The following is a 24862-nucleotide window of genomic DNA, read 5'->3' as shown; positions in this document are numbered from 1 at the left end:
CAACCTGGTCTGGTGGAAGGTGGCCCTGCCCAGGGCAGGGGGGTAGAACTGGATGATCTTTAAGGTCCCTTCCAGCCCAAACCATTCTGTCATTCTATGATTCCATGAATCTCTTTAGCATTTGCATTACATTTTCCAATTCAGAAAAGAATTTAAAAGTTCTAGCATACTGTTATTCACAGAAGGTCTTCACTGTGTCAGTGTGACAGAGAAGCAGCGTAGCCCCTGAAGAAGTGGCAGCCCTGCAGCCCTACCACTGTTGCTGTTAGACTGCTTACTACAGCTTTCACATTCCCACATCTATCCTGGACTACAAGCGACTACAATAAAGTACAGAAAAGAGGAATATTCCTCGGGTGAATGCTGGACTCCTTCAGGAATGGGGAAAGGGCTGTTTCCTTTGCTGCTCATTTCAGGTCCATATTTACATCTTTGTTCTTATGTCATGGCTTCATGTCCATGGTGCTCAGCTAGAACTTTGTATTTCAAAATTTAGTTGGGTCTGTGAACTATTCAGGAGCTTAACCCAAAAGGCATTAATAATTTACATCTGCTAATAACTGATTTTTATATTTTCTTCTGTAAAAGTAAAAAGCAAAATGTGGGCAGATTTTATAATGGATCTGTTGCTGGATAATACTAAATGAGTTTTCTGAAGTAAATAATTGACATGCATATGAGAGAAAAAGGATTTTGATCTTTAGTTGAACTAAAGAGGACGAGTAAGATATAACTACTGAAAAAGTAAAACAGACTCCTGAATATACACAAGTACCAAGATGTATGCTCAGAAAATTTCAGCCATTCATTTCAATTTCATTTTAGTTCATTAAAAATTAGCATATGTTGCCTTACTTTTTTCTAATTTTAAATATAAGTTTTTATGAAATCATAATCTTCAGGTTTAGATTAAGCTAAAGATACAAACCCCGTGTCCTCCCTATCACCATTTCTGTTACTGAAAATAGTTAAGTTGAAAGGAATTTTTTAAAATTGTAAGGTTTGGCCTTAATAAAATTCTGTAAAAATGGTAAAACTAAAGTATTTCAAAAATTACTAGAAAATACAAATCAAGTAAAAACAGGACTCCTAGAATTCCTTTTTTTTTTCTTTTCTTTTTTTTTTTTTTTTTTTTTTTTTCCTGCTGTGCTAACTTGATACCACAATTCTGTGCACATGAAGCTGCATTCATTATCTGGCTTTGCCCTTGCAACCACCATCTCACGAAATGGTCCCATGTTCAACAAAGAACTCAATCAACCAGCAACATTCTCCACTTCCTTTTGGTCTGATTCCCCTGTAAAGCTGATATATATCAGAGCACTTGGTCCCTCTTTACCACAATTTCATCTTTTTTTCTTTTTTTTTTTTTAAATTCAATGGAACTTCTTGTTTGCATCTAATGTTCTTTGGTTAAAGTCTCACTGATTGCAAGTAATTATCAGTACTGTGTACCTTTTCTACCAAATGGTTTTTGCTGCATGCTTGTGCTGCCTAGAAAACTTTTGCAGATAAGTACTTTTAGAGCAGACTGATTTTGCAGAAGGTTCTGCATACCAGCAGAAATTAGAATTTTCAGGAAGACACAGCTGCCTGCACTGTCTGCCTGACAGGTATATATCCATACTAAACCACTGCCTTACTGCAGAGATAACAACATTGCAGAGGTGTGGTGAAAGCACCTGTATTGGGTTTGTGTGGCCAGGTTTCGGTAGCGGGGGGCTGCAGGGGCGGCTTCTGTGAGAAGCTGCTGGAAGCTTCTTCCCCCATGTCCGACAGAGCCAATGCCAGCCGGCTCCAGGACGGACCCGCCGCTGGCCAAGGCCGAGCCCATCAGCGATGGTGGTAGTGCCTCTGGGAGAACAGAGTTAAGAAGGGGGGAAAAGTTGCTGCACAAAAGCAACTGCAGCCGGAGAGAGGAGTGAGAAGATGTGAGAGAACCAGCCCTGCAGCCCCCCAGGTCGGTGCAGCAGGAGGGCAGGAGGTGCTCCAGGCGCCGGAGCAGAGATTCCCCTGCAGCCCGTGGGGATGAAGACCACGGTGAGGCAGGCTGTCCCCCTGCAGCCCAGGGAGGTCCTCGGGGGAGCAGATCTCCACCTGCAGCCGGGGGAGAGAGGAGCCCAGGCTGGAGCAGGGGGATGCCCGAAGGAGGCTGGGACCCTGTGGGAGCACTTCCCTCTGGATGGCATCCCATCCCTCAGGCACGTCAACTGCGCCACTCAGCTTGGTGTCATCTCCAATCTTGCTGAGGGTGCACTCAATCCCACTGTCTTTATCATTGATGAAGATATCAGACAGTACTGGTCCCAGTACGGACGCCTGCGGGACAGCACTCATCACTGATCTCCATCTGGACATTGAGCTGTTGATCACCACCCTCTGGATGAGACCATCCAGCCAATTCCTCATCCACCAAACAGTCCATCCATCAAATCTGTATTTCGCCAATGTAGAGAGCAGGATGTTGTGGAAGACAACGTCAAAGGCCTTCCAGAAGTCCAGAGAGACGACACCCATAGCTCTTCCCTTGTCCACTGATGTAGTCACTCTATCATAGAAGGCCAGGCAGGACTTGCCCTTGGTGAAGCCATGCTGGCTGTCTCGAATCACCTCCCTGTCCTCCGTGTGCCTCAGCACATATATTATGTATTTATTAAACAAGTCTTCAAGACCACTTCTACCTTACTAACTGAACTGCTTAAACCATTAGTTATGAGAGTAACCCTTTTCTTTCACTTTGTGTTGTTTCTCACACAAAAGTCTGAGGAAGAAGGTACACAAGTGTAATAATACGGAGGGAGAGGCAGCTTTGCAATGCTTCTGCATTCATGCCTTCTTCCTTAAATAGTTTTTGATGACATATTCTTCAGCATGTAAGGCCACTCTTAGGTGATTACCTGTCCTTGTACATTCCAAATATACTGATGAACTAAATTCTGCTTTATGAATATTTCAAGATAACATGCTAACAAGTTAGGCATTTAACTGCCCAGCTTCTCTTCTGGGTCAGAAGCTCATCCTCTTGGATTCCTAGTCACATAAACACCAAAGGAAATGAGTTTTGTATTCCAAAAGAGAAATGAGATTTTTCAGACAGACAGTTCCACCATTACATTGATGTATTTTAATCTGGAATTTCTCCTACTTTTAGCATATGTTGTGTTTCAAATATTTTGGTTGTTATTAAAAAAAAACCACCAAAACGAGAGAGGGGGAAAAAAAGTCATGGTGTTTATTTCCCAGATATTCTGAGTCTCTGAGAATTTACTCAAAAATAGAGAAAGGAGCAAGAGATGTTATTCAAGATATAGGTTTTTTGAGTGGTGGCTTAAGGACAGAAATGAGAGAGGCCTAGTGGAGATTATAGCAGCTAAACAAGATCAGAAAAACTACAGAAGCAGAAACATTAAAAGTAAGCCCAGGCAGGAGGTTATTAGTGAAAAGAAAGATGAAGCTGTACTGTCCTAGACCTGTTTCACAAAGAGATGAGTCAAGAAATAAGATTATCACAGAGATTTGGTCAATAGTTTGGGGGAAAATAATTTTAAGAAATTGTGACAGTAATGGGGCTACAAAGCTATTGATGAATATGAGATATATACATTGAGTAGATGACAGAAATCACTAATTAAAAGAAACAGTTGGAAAATTATGTAAGATTATGTGTGAATGGGAATAATACATTGTACATGACTACCAGTTTCATCCTGGATAATTTACTAGTGCATGAGATTAATATTGTAAATTAATTAAAAGTCTAAACATAATTATTTACGTGTGTTTGCCAAAAACATTTAACAAAATTTCTTCAATATATAGTTTAGTGAAAAATGCCATGGATAATTTATTTCCCTACTGATTTATTATCTTTATTATTTTACCGCTCCCCATGAATGAAGGTTTAAAGAGGAAAATCAAAGGAATAAGTTCTCTAAGAATTATTTGATTTATACAGTGGATGTATTTCTTCTCAAAAGTCTATGCTGAATACCCATTATTTGTTTGACCACTTTATCTCTGTTACTTTATTTAAAATTTTACTATACTATAGTTAAAAGAAAAAACTACTTTGGCTTTCACTTTTTTTCAAATAGATAATAAAAAAAATGGATCTAACTGTTAATTTTAGATGAGTTCAACAGCCCAACATCAGTCTGAATATGACAAGAAATATTTACCTATCTTTTTCTACAGGGATGGAGAAAAATTATAGACCATAAAGATTACATTGACAATTGGAGACAGTCACTGACTTATCTACCATTAACTAATTGATAGATTGAGAGAAATGTGACAAGGCATGTATACCTAGAATGCATGACCATAAAATTTATATCTTTGCCTTCTTTTTCAGAAACAATTTGCTATCAGATACAGTGTCCAATTGAAATGCAACCTAAAACAAGGACTGATCATCTTTACGTGTACATGAAGCACCTAACAAACTGTTAGAGTGTGTAGTGCAGACAAGTTGTAAGAGAGTCATTTTGAGAATCTATAAACTTTTAGATCATTGGATACATAGTATCCAATAGTATCTCCAATAGTATAGTATCTGATAGTATCCAATGATATGTTTACATGAAGCAAATTAATTTTAGTGACTAAGTAATCATCTTTCTACATTTTAGCTAGACTCAGAGAGGATCTTAGCTTTTGCAAGGCTTATTTCTTGCAACACCAAATTTTCAGAAGCCCTAAGAAAGCATAATGGTAGAAGCCAAGGAACTCTTGAAAGAAATAAGTATTTGATGGAGAAGTGTGTTGCTTGTTAAAATAATCACCTCCTTCAGTAGTCAGGGCATTGAAAGAGAGCAGTGTTCTTGTTCTTCATTAATTTATCCCTTAACTGTGACACAGAAAGTAAGCATTTTCAGTCTAAGACCTTAAACAGTTGATGTGTTCTGGTTGTTGGAGTGTTTATCTAGCAGGTAAAAGAGTGAAACTAGCTCCTTCTAGCAAAATACAAAGATTTTACTCTCTCCAGGATTTAGGCAATTGTACCCATGTACATTCCTAAAAATTTATGAAGAACTCATTGCTGTGGCTGATTAAACTTGTATGAATAGAACATTTCTTCGTTCCTTTGTTCTTTAAGTTACAAACTAGAACAATAATTAAAATTGAAGGTGTTGGTAATTAAGATCAATTATTAAACTTCAAAGGGTAAGGAGAAGGTACGCAATCAGGTCAGCTTGCTAACTTCAGCCAGAGCAGTGGAACAGACAACTCTTTCCTCCTACCTTTGCTGCCAAAGGTGAGCCAGCATCTGGAAACATTACCAGCACAAATTTAAGCAGCTGGAGACTTCACATGCAAGGGTGCATGGGACTTTTGTGAACAGCAATATTGACTATTTTTGGTGCCTGAAAAGATTCTTGGTGCCTAAATCCCTATTATGATTCTAGTCCTTAGAGCTTTAGCTAGAAATCTTGTATAATAGTATTAATAATGCAGAAAGAATTCACAGAAGTCTGGTGAGGCTTAATTAGCAATTACTTGCAGAATGCTTTGAAGATGTAAAATGCTGTATCATTATTAATAACATAATAGTAATTACTTAAAGGCAAAATATTATTCCTCCTTTTATTTTGAAGACTTAATTAATTCTATAATTGTTTATTGCAACAATTAATCAATAAATTTACAGCCTTTAAGACAAGCTAGGTGAGATGTTGATTTATTGAATTTATTCTTCTGAAGAAAAGTTTATGAAGAATAAAAGAAGAGCTGTAAGTAAAAGCTTATCCTAAAATTCATAAAAATAAAGAAAAAATGAATTATAAAGGCTGATAATATTTAAAACAACAAAGAAATCTGTAGGATCATCATGAAATATTTCCAACAACAAAAAAAAACCCAAAGCAAAACAAACAACTAAAAAAACGATGAAGAGACACCTACTTCCCAAAGTAAGATGCTAAAAAAGATGTACTGTGCGCTTTCCTCGGCCTTACGGATTTCTTGTTGTTGTTGTTGACATACACATCTAAATTCTACAGCGAGCTCACTACTCCCATGCGCAGAAGAGCCACAGCAACGGTTGGAGCGTGCTGCTTCCCTCCAGGACACGAGCTCTGGGCTGACCCCCGCAGCCAGACCCCCCAAGCTGAAGCAACGCACTCAGGGCCCTGACACTCCGTTCCACGCCCGGTTTGGGCACGTATCAACAATTTGCCATACAGCAGCTTCCAAAGAGCGAAAACGTTAGGTCTGTGATCGAAATGGAAGCTTCAGCACAGTCCCACGTGCACCTGACCCGGACAGTTGTGTGAGCTCTGGGGGAGTGTAGCAGGATGCTCCAGATAGTAACTGCAGATATTCCTTACAACAAGTCACTGAAATGGAGTTTAATAACAAGCAAAAAGCAAATCTTCAATGTATGAACACTGAGACTAAGACCGCGAGGAAGTTCCATGAAGGAAGCATTAACATTTTTAATCAGAAGAACTTTTCTCTTCAGAAAAGAGAAGAACCAACTGCTGGAAGTTAAATTTTACTTTAAGCTCTTACTTGCCCTCTGTGCTCTACAGGGATGCTTCTACATTAGCATTTTAGATCAAATCCTAGTGTGCTTTTGAAAAAAAACTTCCAGTCATCCCCATTTCCTTACACCTCCAACTCTACACATCCTAGAGTGCTTTTAGAGTGAACCACCTTTCTTTCACATAAAAATGAACTGTAAGAAAGCCCCCATGAGTGCGGCTTGTGAACTCTGACTACTGAGGAGTATTCAGTGCATGGAACCAAGCTAGAACTGGTCCACAGGAACTTCTGGAATGTGTATAATGGGGATTCTTTGTTCCCAGCACCAACTGTTTCACTTCACAAATCCATTTCAATCCCTTTGTGCTATTCGTTAATAGCCTACCTATAACTTTGAACACATTCTTCGGATGTTCTGTGTCTCAGTATCCATATAAAACAATAAGAATAATAACCTCCTTACAAGGACACAGTTTTTATCATGTATTTGCAAGGTAATCAGTGATTTTAGAATGGATGTTTTCTTCAGAAAATATTTTTCCCCAAAACTCATGTGAATAAGTCATATTCTTTGAATTGTACAGTTTAAAATTTTTTTAAAGATATTTTTGCTTTGAACTTTCCAACTGTAATCTAAAAATACCGTTAGCAGTACAGCTTCATTCTCCATTTAAATATTCCTTTAGTACTGTACAAGGAGCTTAGGAAAATGATTTTAACAAGTATGTTTGGTCTTCATTTGAATTTCTTAATCTATAAAATATAGGTCAAACTTAATTAAATCAATGGGGAATGGATGTTATTTTGAGGAATAGTAAAGCATAAAGGAGTAAAAACAAATCTCAGTTCTGATATTTAGTATTGAGAGAGTTACTTGATCATATAACACTGAGTCTATAACCCCCTCATCCACCATCAACCTGTCTCAGACTTTTTCATATTTTTGTGTTCTATGACTCCTTCTCTCTCTGTTTGCTTCTTATGCTAGGATTTGCTTTTCCTTAAGTAGTTTTACATCTCCCCAGCCAGCCCATTTCCTTTCTTAATACGCTACGTGCTTTCTGAACAAAGTGTTCAACAGTACTCATCATGAATATAGCAATGAAGCTGTCTTCATCAGAAAAATCCAACTCCTCACAAATATTTTTCCTTAATGAAGATACTCTGGTTTTGAAAAATTGTCTTGAAAGGAAAGACTTCTTCAGTCCAGGCTCACAATAGAAACAAAACACCTTAAAAAAGCAGGATAATCAAACTCAGATGTTAGTCAGTTTGTTTGTTTGTTTGGGTGTTTGGTTGTTTTTTTCCAGAGTCATTTATGACACAACTGCTTAGTGAAGAAATTCCTGGTTGTGTCAACTTGAGTAAACGTGAAGTCATGTTCATTGAGTTGATTTACTCAATTGACCTGAGGTAATCTAATTATGGTGCTATGTGGTGCTACGGCCGAATTGTTAGTTTAGTGTGATTTGCTAATGCAAACACACTTCTTTCTTACACTATTTCACAGTAAATGTGAAACAGGTATCACACCAGTGAGCATCCAGGCCAGGCGAGCTCAGTGCCAGGTTATGAATGTCTATGCCAGAGGACACAAACATTCTCTTAGGAACTGGCTTGCTAATGTTGCATGTGAGTGCTTACACCACTAGACTATTGGCTGTTTGAATTGATGGGATTCTTTGATTTTGTCTCTACAGAAATGATAATGGACCAGGACCATTCTCTGGTACTATAGCCAAATGGGCAAATGATGCTGACATCACCAAACCCGTGGACATTTCCCCAAAACACATTGACATGACTGGATTTTCAACAAAGTAGCCACCACTTTCTTTTAAAATGTAGCTGGAAAAGAAGCCCCGTCTTTGGGCTAGAAATTAAAAAAAAAGAAATAGTAAGAATTAGCTAGAAGATAAAAGATTAGGTTTGAATTCTACATTTTGTACTGGTAAAACTTCTGTTACCCAGAAAGTATTTTAACTGTGACATTGTAAGGTATTTAAAGCACAAGAATACACAATCATCTTATGAAAGCAAGGTCTCTGTTCCGAAAGGAAGTCGGTACTCTATGAAAGAGTTGTTATCCTGCTACGACACTCATTTGAGACTAGAGAATTCTTGTCCTTTTGCCTTAGGACTGTTTAACACAACAAACAAATTCAAGCTACATTGTTAGGAGCTAAGAATCTTACCTCACATGTGGACATGAGCTGTCAAAACAGAAGGAAATATTCCCTTTACAGACTTGACTCAATAGTTGTGCTAATGACTTGAATGAGAAGGAATATTAAATTTCCAGATAGCACAAAATGAGTACAAGCTCCAAGTACATGGGGGACAGAGTTAGAATTCAAATTGATTTTGACAAATTTGAAAAGAGAAAATCTAAGAAGCTGCATGCAAGACAGTTATTTAGGAAAAATCAGCTCTTCATATCCTAGATGGGGAATAGCTGACTAATATGAATTATACTAAAAAACTCTAGAAAAAAGTTCCATCCTGTAACAGGATGGAGAAAAGTTCTCCACCTGGTAGCAATGATGACGCAAACAACCCTACTTACTGCTGTCTAGCCACAAAGAATGAAATATATATTAGCATAGAGTAATAGTAAGTAAAGGAGGTAAAAAAAAAAAATCATCTAACTCTCAAATACCTAAGCCATTTCACAGCTTTTAAACATCAAATGGAAAGATTTTTCAGAGTTGAATTGCTAATAGGTTTGTTTTACAATGTATCTTACTGTCTTGGGCTATAGAGATTTTTTATGTTTGCCTAAACCAGCTTTAATATTGTTTGTTGACTGGGTGACATTTGCCATGTACAATCGCTACAAGAAATCCTTATAATCTTATTCTTTAGATTCTGATTGATACATTAAAAAAAAATCATTTTGAGTGAAGTAATATTAGTGTTATCTCAGTCTGTAATTAAATGAATGGCTAGACCCTTTACTTATTCCTTGAATTATAAAACCAAAGTCTTCCAATAAAAATAAATAAGAACGAAGTGATCCAACTCCAGTTAAGAAATTCTAATGCATTCCAACTACAAGGAATTTGATCTTTCTTTAAAACATCATTAAGAGATTCTTATTAAACATTTTCAATGGCAGATGTATTAGGCTTAACATGCATTTCCCCAAGTTCTTTTTAACTTTGAAATAACATACTATTAGGTAGAGAACACAGTGCAAGATGTTGTATTCAAAGGGGAGAAGAAATCAGCCCTAAAAAGGCAATTACCATTACTATATATCTGTCATATTGGTGTCCTTTCTTTTCATATGGTTAAGTCTCTTTTAAAATTGATGCTGTCTTACTTTCTTATAAGTCAGTTCATCACCCCTTGTCTCTGCCGCTCCTTCCTCCTCAGGGGCAGGACTCCTCACTCTTCCCCTGCACCAGCGTGGGCTCCCTCCCACGGCAGACAGTCCTCCATGAACTCCTCCAACATGGGTACCTCCCATGGGCAGTGGTTCTTCACGAACTGCTCCAGCGTGGGTCCCTTCCCCGGGCTGCAGTCCTTCAGGCACAGACTGCTCCAGCGTGGGTCCCCCGCGGGGTCACAACTTCTGCCAGAAAACCTGCTCCAGCGTGGGCTCCTCTCTCCACAGGGCTGTGGGTCCTGCCAGGAGCCTGCTGTGGTCTGGGCTTCCCACAGGGGCACAGCCTCCTTCGGGCAACCCCCTGCTCCGGCGTGGGGTCCTGGCAGAGACCTCCTCCTTCATCCCCCTCCTCCTCCATTGTGCTGAGGACCCCAGATCTGGAGGCAGAACTGCAGGTGGGGTCTCACCAGAGCGGAGCAGAGGGGCAGAATCCCCTCCCTCAACCTGCTGGCCACGCTGCTTGTTATGTAGGCCTGGATACAACTGGCTTTCTGGGCTGTGAGCACCCATTGCCAGCTCACCTCCAGCTTTTCATCCACTAGTACTCCCAAGTCCTTCTCCACAGGGCTGCTCTCAATCCCTTCATCCCCCAGCCCGTATTGATACACGGGATTGCCCCGACCCATGTGCAGGACCTTGTACTTGGCCTTGTTGAACTTCATGAGGTTCACCTGGGCCCACTTCTTAAGCTTCTCCAGGTCCCTCTGATTGGCATCCCGTCCCTCAGGTGTGTCAACCGCACCACTCAACTGGGTGTCATCTGCAAACTTGCTGAGGGTGAACTCAATCTCACTATGTCACTGATGAAGATATTGAACTGTACTGGTCCTGATATGGACTCCTGAGGGACACGCCTCATCACTGATCTCTATCTGGACATTGAGCTGTTGACCACTACCCTCTGGATGCGACCATCCAGCCAACTCCTCATCCACTGAATGGTCCATCCATCAAATCTATATCTCTCCAATTTAGAGAGAAGAATGTTGTGGGGGACCATGTCAAAGCCCTTACAGAAGTCCAGATAGATGACACTGTAGCTCTTCCCTTGTCCACTGACGTAGTCTTTGTTTAAAGCTCTTCCCACCAGGTTGCCTAGCCTGTAGACGAAAACGCTCATGCCCCACTCAATCAGGTGGTTTCCGTCTCTTCCTAGGAGTCTTTGATCCTGAGAAAGAGTCCCATGGTCATAAAAGTCAAATCCCTCAGTCCATACACAATCACAGGAAAGTTGAGATTGGAATGGACTTTCTGGAGGTCATCTGCTCCAATCCCCCTGCTCTAGCAGTGTCACTCTGTGTGTGAACCATAGTGGCATGTTTGACATTCTTTACGTACTCTATTATTTCTAAATGCTAGTTTTAATCAGTGGTTTTGGCTTTTTAATATCTGAGCCAAGAGATCTATTTTGTTATGTTGAACAAGACCAATTAATGAGTTTCTTCTCAGTAAGACAGAACTTCCACTGTCCCTTTGTAGATATAGAATTAAAGTTTTTCTCTAATTTATTTTCATATAGATCTTTATTGCTTTTTTTTTTACCATCAATTGGAAGTATGAACAATAGTTTTAGATTACAGATGAGTATTTTGCCTGACAAGAGTATGAACAATATTTCAGGTGTTATAAAAACTACTGCCTCAGTAACTGTGAAAAGTCTCTCTTTTGTCTGTAGATGAGCTTCTAGTTGAAAAGTTTTTACTTTCTGTACATATTCTCTGAATGTTGTTTACTCAGGTAAAGATACAAAAATTTTTCTAAAATAGTTTCTTTTCTGAAAGAGTTTTTGAAAGGGCTTGTAATCTGCTGCTGGTTGCTACATGTCGAAATACTGATGGACCGGGGGTAATAATTTTACTTCATTCTTTCGAATACACACCTTACCCCTGTGAAAACTGTTGGAATAAGGAAGCTGATAATTAAAATGGAGTGATCATTTTATCTGTCTGGATGAAAGGATTGATTAAGGTACTCTATGGAAGAAAGTTTTTTTAAAAGGAAGATAGAAATCTTTAAAGGAACAGTAAAATAATCAATTCTGCCAATCTCCAATTTTGAGTAAATCAAGTTGTTTCCTACAGCTGGAAATAGCATGAATTTATTAAAGAGATTTCTGTTTGCACGTTTTCTATCAATGAAATTTAAATTATAAAGTATCTATTCACATATATATCTTGTCTTGTCAATGCACTAGTAAAGATGCATGAATCAGAGAGGCAAACAAGGGGGCAACGAGAGTTTTAATTAAAATGACTCCATAGGTCATTCTCATTTAGGTGTATATGGAGTTAGAAATTGATAAATCACAACATCCATCAAAGAACACCAATAGGTCAGAACCTGTGGATAGGTTATCGTTGGATACTATGTAGTGAAATTCGACTGAACTTGATGGGGAAAAAAAAAAAAGCTATCTGAGGACATATTTGCTTTGCCACAAATGGTACCTTTAGGTGCAATAACTTGTGCATTCATTTGGCTCAAAGCTGTTAGACAGCAGTTCAGCTGAGGTCTGACCTTGGTGCCTCATGCTTTCTGGTGCTTAAAATGTTGTAGATGTCATCTACAAGATGTGTAGGAGGAATTCACATCATCAGTAGTATAGGAACAAAGCCGAGTATATTAGTGTTGAAGGGGCCAGATTTGTTTCACAGACATAGAGGTCCTCATCACAAACATCTTTGTGCAAAGTCCATTTTTTTGTGTGTTGTCCACCAGTGCAGCTGAATTGCATTTCTGGTATATTTCTTCAGGATATTTGAATTTATAGAAATACCTCATCTAAACAAACTGGTTTGGTTTTGTTTCTGGTTTTTTGCATTTCTTCGTCTACATAATAATACTTAAGGATTCAATAACAGGAAATTTGGCCTGATTTTGCCAATATACTCTACATATAATTTTATTTCAGTGTAAGAAATTCTTTTAAATCTAAATGCAGTGCCACTGACTGCTGTTACTGAAGACACAGGAGGAATTTTCTGCTAACTTGGTGACATACAGATGAAAGTTGGGGTTTTTTTTAGAGACTAATATAATTCATAAAATATGTTAATTTTTTGTTACTTTATATAACTTGTTTTCCTTGCCATCTCCCTTATCTGCTTATACAGATATTGATACACACCAGTTCCTTCTGATTTAGATAAAGAATTTTACTGGATTTAATGCAGGTGCTTATTTGTAGTGTCTTTGAGCTCTGCTTCTTTGAACAATTCACCAAGAAAGAAAATTATTTATTAGAGGTTTTATCTGAAGTATGTGTTCTGCAGAAATAATTCTCTCCTCCTCACCACCTATGCAAAGTACTTACTCATCTTTAAAAGAGATTCTGATTTTAAAGTGAACTTGTTAAAAAGGAAGATGTCAGAAAATGCCTTTAGCTTACCTAACTGAGGCTGTGAAACTAAATCACTGAAACAACATCCAGTCAATTCAAAAACCAGTATTTGAAGTCACATGTATAGCACAGTTTTTTGCTAAATAGTTGAGGTGTTAATGGATTTTACTTTTTCTATGCAGAGCATATGAGCAATGACAGAGAAGTTTCTATGACCTCAGGAATATTACACCTGTCAGAAATGAAATGAGTACAACTGTAAATTACACATAGACTACAAGTTTGGACTCTTTTGTCTGGAGATGGAGAAACCTGGTACCTGTCTGCTTTCACTGAAGTGTATTGCCATGGTTTGTAAAGTCCATGAGAGAAATGAGGTGGCCTCAGGTTTAATTTGTCTTTGCTTGAGCCTCTTCCTCTTGTATGAAGAGCTGTGTACCCTTCAGTAAAGCATTGCTTTAACCTTCATGAATAAGGTATGTGAACGCTGACAATATCTATGCTTGTCTATTCTATCTATATCCATCTGTATGATAGCGATGTTCTGAAACACTGCCACCTCATGCTGTTTCATGCAGAACTAAGCACAGTCAATGTAGACTTAGAAGATTTGTTTCACTGGGGTCGTATACACATATAATTTTCCTTCCAATACTGGTTTTAAAATTTGGATTAATCCAAAATATCAAAGCCAAATAACTTAGTTTCTTCCACTTCACCCAGTAGGCAGAGTGAAAAATTTAGCAAGTCTAGGGAAAAATTGGGCTTGGGCTTGCTTGGAAATATCTGTAAAACAAAATAAATGTATTTGTGACTGACGACTATAACTAGCACACTGAGAGTAAGGGTGGATTTTTGGGGATCAGCTGCCTTTAGTCAAGATATCTGAAAGGGCTTGCATTCTCTGGGGATTCATGGTCTTGAATCACGCCCTGAAGTTGGGATGTAACTGCTTACATTCAAAGACCAAGCATCAATATCTTTCTTTTCTTAAATGGCTACATGAGACACCATCTTTCCTGCAGCAGTCAAGGTTTATCATGGCTGAGAGAGAACCAATTCACTGCCTCTTTTTGACATTGATGCAAATTCTTCAGTCTCCTTCAAAACAACTGCAGCCCACATGCTGTAAAATACTATGGGGCACAGCTATCTTCAATGTACCCATTATGACTCTTGCACTTAAAAAAAAAAAAAAAAAAAAAAAGTCATGAAGGGGAGAGAACGTGGTTGAAGGAATTGAATATGACTAGAGGTTAGAGTATCCACTTATGAAGTAAGAATTTTGAGTGTCTGTTCTTCATCCAGGCATTGCAGTTGAATTTTACATGATGAACTTCAGGAATAAAATGAAAAAATACTTCAGCCCACCCTCATAAATGGTTGCCTTAACTATAATGGTTATACATAAAATAATACTTTGTTTTCTCTCTTATATGGTAGATCTCAATTCTTTGTTTGCACAGCAGCTGGAATTTTCATTATGTCACATTCTCTTCACTATAATGTGTGGTAAGTATTTAAGATGATGTCTATAATGATAGAATTTGAAACTTCCTTAAGACAAAGGAAATTAATCCTATTCCCAGGCAATGGATGCAGCAATCTGAGCTATATCCCTAGCTGGAAAAAAGAAGGTAGAATCACTTCCTTTTGGTCTAAATTTATGTCTTGCAGGAATGCCGGAGGTGCAATATGTGTAGTACCTAAACTTGAAAACATGATCATAAGATATGGCAAAAATGAAGTCCAGAAATATTTAAGGTAAGAATGTGAATGAGGTCTTTCTACAAACAAGAACTAAGCAAGCTTTTCACCTTTGTGAGACAGTCCTGTTGTTTCCAGAAATGACCTTTTAGCCACCTCTACTGTAAAAAAAAAAAAAAAACAACCAAAAAAAACCCCAACCAACAAAAAACCCCAAGCAAAACCTAGTATTTATCTCACTTTTCTTCAGAAATCTATTGTGAAGATTTATACAGCTGAATTAATCAGACTTGTATGTAGACTCCTTTTATATTCAGTGGAAGGAAATAAACAGTTTTAAAGCACTATTCATTGCATCCTCAGGTACACATCTAATATAGTTCATGTAATTCTCAGTCTAGAAGCACCTGGTTTTTTTCAGTTGACTATAAAAGAAACTTAAGGAGAGTACTTCACATGTCATATTGAAGATATACTTGCATTGTGTGATGAAACCTACTTTAAGTGCCTTCCTAATTAGAGACAAAAAAAAAATGATAAAAGAGCAGGAGGTTAAAATCTTATGTTTTGCACTTGAGTGACTTACTCCAACCCCAGTTCACTTTCTATAGCTACTTTTTAGTGTGTGCCCGAGTCCTTCCCACACGCCTATTTCACCTATCCTGATCTGCATAGAGACAGCAGTCTGCAAAGGAAGTTATAACTAAGTCTTTAGTCAAACTCAAACGACAAAGCAATACATAGCTAATGTTTATAAAAGCAAAGATGATAACACTTGGTTCTATCGGGCATCTTGATGATTTTTTTAATTAGCTATTTTAAAAGGTGTTTGTTGGATCAGATAGAGATTATTGGCTTAATAGCAAATTTTTTAAATAATTAACAAACTGATTCTGAGATGTGAGGACATAACAATATTACTTCCAGGGGCTACTTTACAATATTCACAGGCATGTGCATTTCCTAAGGCATTAATAACACTGTAATATGAATAGTTTAAGAAAAGAAAATTCCGCAAATATATGAGAAATAACTGAAAGTGCAGAAACTGCTTTATTTCATAACTTGTTAACAGGCTAACATTCAAGTTATTAAAATTCTCCTCTTAAAATGTGAAACATACTCAGCTTATATAAACAATGTGCTGCTGAAGAGCAAGAAAATGAAGCATGAATCACTCAGTATCTTAACAAAAGCTAATAAAAATAAGAAAATCTGAAAGTGAAAAAGCTTGAACTTAAGTTGCAGTTGTTATGGTCTTTTTTGTTTATTCACTTCTTTATGTTTTTTCCAAGAATACCCATAATCCTAGAAAAAAAACTTTTCTCAGGCACCGGAAGGTGCAGAAATTGCAACTGGCAATAAAAATTCTAAAGGAAATTTCATAAGCACAGAGATGAGGTTAACCCCTATAAGTCAGAGAATTTGACGTTCAGGTCGCTGGAGCGGATCTCCTCTATCGGATCTCGCCTTATGGCGAGGAGCAGATGTACCAGTGGGACAGGAGCAGAAGCAAGCAGTGAATCCACCTATCCATAAGGGATTCCGTTTGGGGGAAGAGCATGGCCAGAAGTCATTTTGTGCTTTGTCATTTGCTCTGTTGTTAATTCATGATAGGGGTACTTTTTCTTCCTTCTTATCATTCTTAGCGTTTCAGTGTTTGCTTCAGCATCAGTATGTACCGACATATAATTGTGGTGCCATTAGCTTTCTGGTGAACGAGAAAGCAACTGAAGCCAGAAAAGCTATGCCTATTATTTTAGTAGGGCAATGTCAGCTGCTGGGAGGTTCATGAACTTATATGGATGTTTTACAATGGAAGAGGAAACTTGGATACCTCTTCTGAATATTTTTTTCAAACTACAGGCTTACCCTGCCTTTTCTTTATCAAAGTTCAAGCAAAGGTAGTCAGGAATGTTGTTTCCTTTGTACCTTTTGGGGAGATTCTAAGTCACTGTGGTCTCAAGAACTCATGTGGGTAAAGATCCAGATTTTTGGAGGGTTGTTGTTGCTCTCCAGGAAGTAATCAAATCACGAACAATGTAAAAAAATTATTCAAAAACTTAGCAGTGTCCACAGTGCTGAACCCTACAAGACTACACGCTAACTTTCTCAGGTGATGATTCCCTCCAAAATACAGTTTATAGCACTAAAGAATCTGACCACCAGGCTTGTAGAAACCTGCTTCTCAATATAAGGAAGTCTCCAAATCCCCATTTTAATATTTCTACCTGCAGACACTTCTGCAGACTGAAGATATATTTTCGGCTCTCACTGAATCAGAAGGGAAGAACCCTGCACTCAGTCAATTGCCTGTCCAGCCATACAACTAACCACCCTCATCTAATAGCGCTGTGGAATTTCACTTCTGATTTATAATGTAAGAGACCACTTTGAACCTGTCATAAATAATCCTGTTAGTACAGCAAATTATATGTAATTCAATGGATGAATGTCTTAACCTTTATTTTATAATGAATTTTTACATGAGTTTTTGTACAGTAGACTAGTAAAACATATATTGTGGCTCCTGGTGGCCCTGCTTTATGCCAGAGTGACTCGCAGCAGTTCAAGGTTGAGTGTCACTGATCTAAATCAACATGATTTTTATTTATCGTGATGTTTCTTGGCTTCCTCATGGCAATCATAAAGATGCTTTTAACATTCTTCATTGCTGGTCAAGTTTTCAACTATGATTACTTAACAGAAAAAAAAACCCCACCACAGTAAAATGAAGAAGTCCTACAATATTTCCATTGTCTGGAATAGGGAAAACTATTACATGTAGTACACTATTATTGACTTAAACTGTGAAGCCAAATGTTCTATCACACCCCAAATTTAATTTTTTTTTTTTTTTTTTTAATACGCTGTGGGTGTCCTATGCTGTGGGTGTCCCTGATACAATTTATTTCATATTGACAATGAGAAAATTAAAACAAATATCTGCAGAAGAAAATTATTTAAATGATTCTCCTATAATCTTCAGGTATGGGGTGTTTTAATGACTTAAAATAATCCAATAGGATGCAAAAACAACACTCCATCTGTTTACAGGGTCTCTTAACTATCCCTAAGGATCCTTTTAAGTATATCTTTTTTGAGATTTCTTTTCTTATTTTCTATGATTCCTACTAGATCTTCCACTTCACAGGTAAAAAATAATAATAATAATAATAAAATTTACATGAATTACTCTCTTTAGGATTGATTCCCAAATGTTCTTGATTATGAAAAACCTGTTTTGATGAACATATAATCAAAGTTTCTTTGAAGAGCATGGCTTCATTTGATTTCTCTTATAAACAACACATTTTGCTAGAGAATAATCAAGCTAAGTTGGACTTTCAGATGGATAGCACAGATGCTCAGTGTTAAACACTATCCCAATTAAGAAAAACTTACACTTTTTTTGATTCCACTAACACTTCAAGGTGCAAGGTAATTTCTAAAATTAATAGGGACTATAGAGATCAGAAAAATGTGGATGACAGATTGTCCTCCTCCTATCTACGGCAGGAATTCTTTTCACTTTCTTCTGTAGCTGATTAAATTTTACCTACTTACTGCAATACTAAGTGAAGGCAACCTTTCTTTGAGTATGTTTGTTTCCTAGGTAGCGAGGCCCAAATTCTTTCTACTAAATGTAGATATTTAACTAAGATGTTGAAGCTGGGAAAACTTCTATTCTGCACGTTTTGTCTTCTCTGAGTCAGAGGGCAGACACAGATCACGATATTTCATACCAAAGCTTAAAAGCTTCAACACTACGTTGTTATTATCAGTAGAAACAAGCTTTTGTTATAAATAACACGATGATTAACAAAACACACTTATTCACTCACACCGTATTGACACACACATTCGCACGCAGTTACCTGGCCAGGTCTCGGTTTGGAGCCCCTTTCCAACAGCAGACTCCAGAACAGAGAGTCACTGGCACGCCAGTGTCTTCCATACAGCTGTTTATGAAGTCTCTCAGAGGTCTGTTTCAGCATGAATATTTATAACCCTACAGGCTTCACCTGCCTTCGGCAGCCCCTGCCCTCTTGGCCGCAGCCCGAGTGACGCAACCTGCCCCCAGTGCACCCGCTGGGTGCTCAGCGGGCTCCTGGTCTGCGGAGACTGTCCATTCCTGCCGGATCAGCAGCTCTCCTGAGCTTACAAATCCCACGGAGACTGTCACACACTGCTTTCTCAGCACATAGGTTTCCTCACTTCAGCCTTCTGGGCTTGGGGAAGAATTTTTCTCTCCAAAGCTCCAGATACGCTGCAGTAGCCATTTACACACACGCACATAAAAGAGAGGTTTCTGACGCTCAAAGATAGGGGATGGAGAAAGGTACGCATCTAGAGAAATCACGTTCCCCTGAATTTCTGCCACCCTCTCAGAGCACCTCTTTATTTTGTTATACAAATGCATTGTTTATATGAGGAGACAGCACCGCTTTGATTCCTAACTGAGATGCCTCACTTCCATTTCCATAGTTGGATTGGATGGGCCCTAGGTAGCTCATGATGCCAAATTACACGAGACCTACTCTGCCTGGGATCAGAATTTCGTTTCTTCTCTGTCTCAAATCATGACCAAGGTTTAAAATTTGAGTTATAACATCACGGAGGTAAAGGAAAAGATTTTTAACTAGCTTTTTATAAAAATGTATTAAAGATCATGAGCACAGTCAAAGCAATACTTTGATATTTCCTAAACTTCTGTTATCTTTGGATTCTGTGCTCTTTCTTAACCATTACAACGCCCATTAGCTATAAAACTGAAACTCTTATCATACGATTTGAACAAAAATGCAAATCAAGCAGTTGTATAAAAGTTAGTTTATGATATCTGTTCAGCACATAAAAAGCAGATAACGTCAAACATTAAGAATGACCATTTATGAAATTACAAGATCACTTTTCTGTAGCATCCTAAATTTGCATAGAATGTTTCAGTTACAGTGAGCTCTCTTATATGAGGACAACGGAAGTTCCTGATCCTAACTCATCATTCCCTACACAGTCCCACTCGAACAAAAAACATTTTACTGGCAGTGCTATATATACATACTTCTCTTTACAAGAAACCTTGGGAATATCTGTGAAAGATAAAGGTTGTAAAGTGATCAGAGAACCTTCCATGTTCATACAATGCCTAGTTAACCCACCAAACCTGTTACACCATCACAAAACATTTTTAAAAATTATCTTTTGTGAATGCAGGGAATATCCAGGGTGTTTTGAAACCATTTTGTTTTGAGGTCTTCACGAAGTATCAGATGTTAGATTTTTAGAAAGAACCTTCTCCTATGAGTGATTTATCCATGGCAAAGATTGTTGTACATTCTTATGTACAACAGAGGCGTCTGACATGACTCAGTGTTTGAGACAGATAAGATGGATTTATGAAAATGTCCAAGTTTCAGTGTTCCTACATTTCTAACCTTCTAGGGTACTTGACCAACAAGACAACCGGCCAAATCTCTGACTGCAATGTAGTTTTTAAGCCTAACTTTAAGTAGGAAGAAATTGTTTCATTGAATTTATCGCATTATTCTCCTTCTTAGATGTAGACGTGTGCTTAAGTATGTTACTGAATGGAGGCCAAGGTCAATATCTGGTTCACTCAGGCCAATCAGTCTTTAAGCAGCCTTAAAAAGAACAGGCCACAGATCTAGAGGCTGATCAATACACACTAGACTGAGTGGCTGGAGTCAGGGCCAGAAGATGAAGTTACTGAACAATAACTAATTAATCAGCAGTGCCCCACTGGGGACTAAAATGCTAATTGAAGCAGAACTAATACAAGTTTGAGATAAAATAACCCTGGAGTTAGACAGATCAACCACTGAGACAAAATCACTTTAAATAGGATCTGTCTCTCATCTACCTAGGAAAGCTTCTTGTTATTAATTATTTATTGAACAATCCCTCCCCTTAGAACTTATGTGCCCAACCACCAAGGAGGATAACATAACTTCTGTAGAGCTAACATCTGCTCATTCAGAATTCAAAGCACTTCATCAAATAGTTATATCAACAGCATCATGATGAAAAGGAGCGTTGGAAGGCCACAAAGGGAATCTGAGAAGCTTCTTCAGCATACAAGGATGCAGGCAATTCTGAGCAGTTTAACGTGATGTGTTATACTACGGTCCATTGCGGTTACGGTTTTGTCAACTATATATTATAGCAACCAGTGCTTTACATACAGTTGTGTAAAACTGATGTTAGTATTGCTCTTGAAATTTCTCTTGATTGTTAAAGCATTCATTTAACTGTTGAGAGATGATGTGAGAATCTCTTCTAAAAACTATAGCATACCACATAAAAAACATCTTGTCTAACATTCATTGGCAGGAGAATTAAGCTGGATAGAAGTGTCTAGGATCCTCAGTATTCTTAATCAAATTAAAAAAATAATGATGTGAAAACCAAATTTTGACATTTCTCAAAACACATGATGGCATGAAGAGCACAGAGAAGAAATGTTTTATTGATGAGTTTTCATACTCTGCCCATCATTGTGAAATTGACTCCATCCTGGGAGCAACTCAAGCATCAGAAAGCACATTCCCTAATAAATTCTAAAATCTATAGGAAGCCAGTGAGGATGAGGGAAATATTTCCAGATCCTCGTACATGAAAAACAGTGACAAGCTAAGTACAAATTTGAAAAATTGCAATCAATCTGCTAATGAAGTGAGAAGTAAAACAGACTCCCAGCTTCAGATCCATTTTTTTTTTTTAAATTGACTTCCCAAAACATTCTGAAAAATTATACAACTTAACATATTTTATACTATGCTGAACATAACAAAAGACATTATCTCATTACATATGACCTAAGTAATAACCTACTTAATATCTGTTGTAGATATCTATGAAACTTACAGTCATTTTGGTGGAGCCAGGATTTGGTTCTGAAAACAATTTTTAAAATCACATTCAGCTAGGGCTTGCTTTAATCATATTGCTCTTGAGAAGGTGGATGGAATAAGACATACCTCACAATCAAACTGAAGTGAAAATAGAAATTGCTTGCTGACAAATATCTTTTCCAGAATGCCAAGGTTCTTAAAAATGAAACAAGAGAAAAAGATAAGAAATACCAGTTTATACTCTCTTTACCAAACCCCAATGCCAGCTGAACATATCAGTTCTAATTCTGAACTTAAATTTATGTTCAGCTTTGTTCTTTCCATGTATGAGCTCTTGTTATTAGAACATACCTTTCAGTTGACTTCAACAGAAGCTCTTAAGGGCACTTTGCTCAGATGAATAGAAGAGACACATCTGAGTCTCTGATCAGCTACGCTCACAGGTAAATCAGAATAAATTTGGAAACAGAAAGATTTACCAGCAGTTTCAGAAGAAAAAAAATAGGCTTATTTCAGTTGTCTTAGGAGACAGCATGTTCCATAACCTAATGACAGAATTTTAGGGGACTGTAACTTAAAAAAAAAAAAAAAAAAAAAAGAAAAAGATTTCAGTTTATGATACTACATACATCTGCAAGTGATATCAAGTCCATAGGTAGAATAAAGAAATACCGGTTCAAGCCCAGACACAAGCTGATCTAAAGCCTCGTTACTGCAAAAAAAGGTGATCCTAATCCCTTTCTCTCTTCTGCCTAATGCACTCTTCTCCTGCCCTCAGCACCAATGGAGATTAAAAAGAAGAGAATACATTAATGTATAATTATAATGGGAAGTCTTGTTTTCACACAGGCTGCAAAATGAAAAAATATTAATTTTCTATTTTGCAGCACAAAAACTGATATTAGAAATATATAACCACAAGGTAATCCAATTATTATTAGAGCAAATATTGAGTTATTATGACTCCTATAACTAGATGTCACAGAAAATTGTATATTTAGATGTGTTTTTTCTGTGCAGATATTAAGGCTAAGGTGTGTTTGATTCCTCGCCCCCATCATTCAGAAATATAGCAAAAAACCCTGTTACTTGCTATATATTTGACAGGTTGACAATGTAGAAAGCTGTCAAGTCTTACAGTACAGTGGAATTTATCCATCAAAAGGAACTAATAAATGTAGAGTACAATGAAGATAATCCAAAATTTGGCTAAAAGTGATAATTAGTTGTGATTGATGTAGTGGGAAAAAAAGATGTAACAGTAGCAAGCAAGGAAGGTGGTAAGGCCAAAGTGATAGGGTGTGATACCGGTACACTCATATTTTTAATACATATAGATGCATCAGGATAGAGTTTGTTAAAAATCAAGATCTCATTTAGAATTAAAAATATATTCCTGTTTTGTTTTTGTTTTTTTTCAGAACCATGTGAATGAAACATGTATGGTGGCTTGCAAATAGGTGACTCAGACTATCTGAAATGCTGCCTAGAACAACGATTGCTTTCTGATCTACCAGTGAAATGTTTATTGCGTTCAGATGAAGTGCCCACACATAAACATCTGTGATCCTGATTTGTGATAATCAAAACCAAACACAGCGACTGCAAGCAATATAATGATCTGAATGAAGGGGAAGACATCTTAGCGCTTCACCTATGTATCTTCCATTTTCCATAAAACAACAGATAGCAGTCTATACTGTGTATAAAGAAGAAATATCCAAAGAAGAGTAGAATCATAGAATCACAGAATCATTTAGGTTGGAAAAGACCTTTAAGATCATCGAGTCTAACTGTTAACCCAACACTGCCAAGTCCACCACTAAACCATGTCCCTAAGTGCCACGTCTACACGTCTTTTAAACACCTCTAGGACTGGTGACTCAACTACTTCCCTTGACAGCCTGTTCCAATGCTTAGGGAAGAAAATAAGAGGAAATAAAACGTATTTCACAGAAGAATTATATGTATCATATACTGTCATTCTAGGCCATTATATACTTTCTTAACTAAAAATGATACCTCAAAGCTGAATGGATAGAAGGACTTAGATATACATGACAGCAAAATCCTCAGAACTGCTTATACATACAGTGACTTTATAGCTTCTCCCCTGTAGTTGCTTTAATTTTTTAGCCATCGAAGTTTCTGATAGTGCTGAATCTCCATTTGCAGATTGAATGAGGTGGTTCTAGTCCCACCGGTAGTTCCACGTGGTTCAGTGGCCTTTCTTAAAACTATTACATGAATGGAAGTTATACAGCAGTGCTTTGCCCTCCTCCTATCTTAAGTTCTGACGGAGACGGACCCAGCTCCTCTCACCCCTACGCTATTAAAAGCCCTGGTTCAAGGTAGCCCTAGCAGGTATCTAAGCGCCGGTACGCTGTCCACGGCATGTCTTCTAAGCCCATACCTTGACTGAGCCTCGTACAAAGTCAGCTGAGGACATGGCCACATATTTTGATTACATTTTCATGCATTTGTCAAAACCTCTTCAATTAAAACCTATCTGGGACATTAAAAAGCTGGGCTTGCATTCTCATTTTATCTGACTTATGGTTGAGATGCCTCATAGCTGAGTGGAGGCAGAAATCTCCAGCTGGCCTAGATTTAGATGCTTGGGAATGAAAAGGGGTGGAACATATGTCCTATCTGCTCCTTTTCATTTTCTGCTCTTTGACTGAGGCAGCCAGCGGGGTTGTGAAATCCTATTTTAGATACCTACCTATCTCCTCCATGGCAACTTGTCACTAATTCTCAGCCATTAACTACACTGGCAAGCAGAACGGTTGAAAACTAGGAGCTACAGTACTTGAGCAAACTGAAGTCCTCTGGTACCTTTCACTTTCAATTTATAGAGTGTGATTATAATTGGAAGGAAATCTTGAATATCAAACTGTGTATATCAAATGTTTTGTTTTTATTTCTGATCATGACCAATAACATCCACTATCTTGTAAAAGACACAAAGAACACCTTTCGCAAAGAGCTTGCAAAAAAAAAAAAGCAGTAGATGCAGAAAAGACAACATGCACTAAAGCCCTCAGGTTTTATATTTCATAA

The sequence above is a fragment of the Accipiter gentilis genome, chromosome 15 (genome assembly GCF_929443795.1).
Source record: "Accipiter gentilis chromosome 15, bAccGen1.1, whole genome shotgun sequence".
NCBI lineage: Eukaryota > Metazoa > Chordata > Aves > Accipitriformes > Accipitridae > Astur > Astur gentilis.
Note: the sequence above shows the minus strand (reverse complement) of the source record.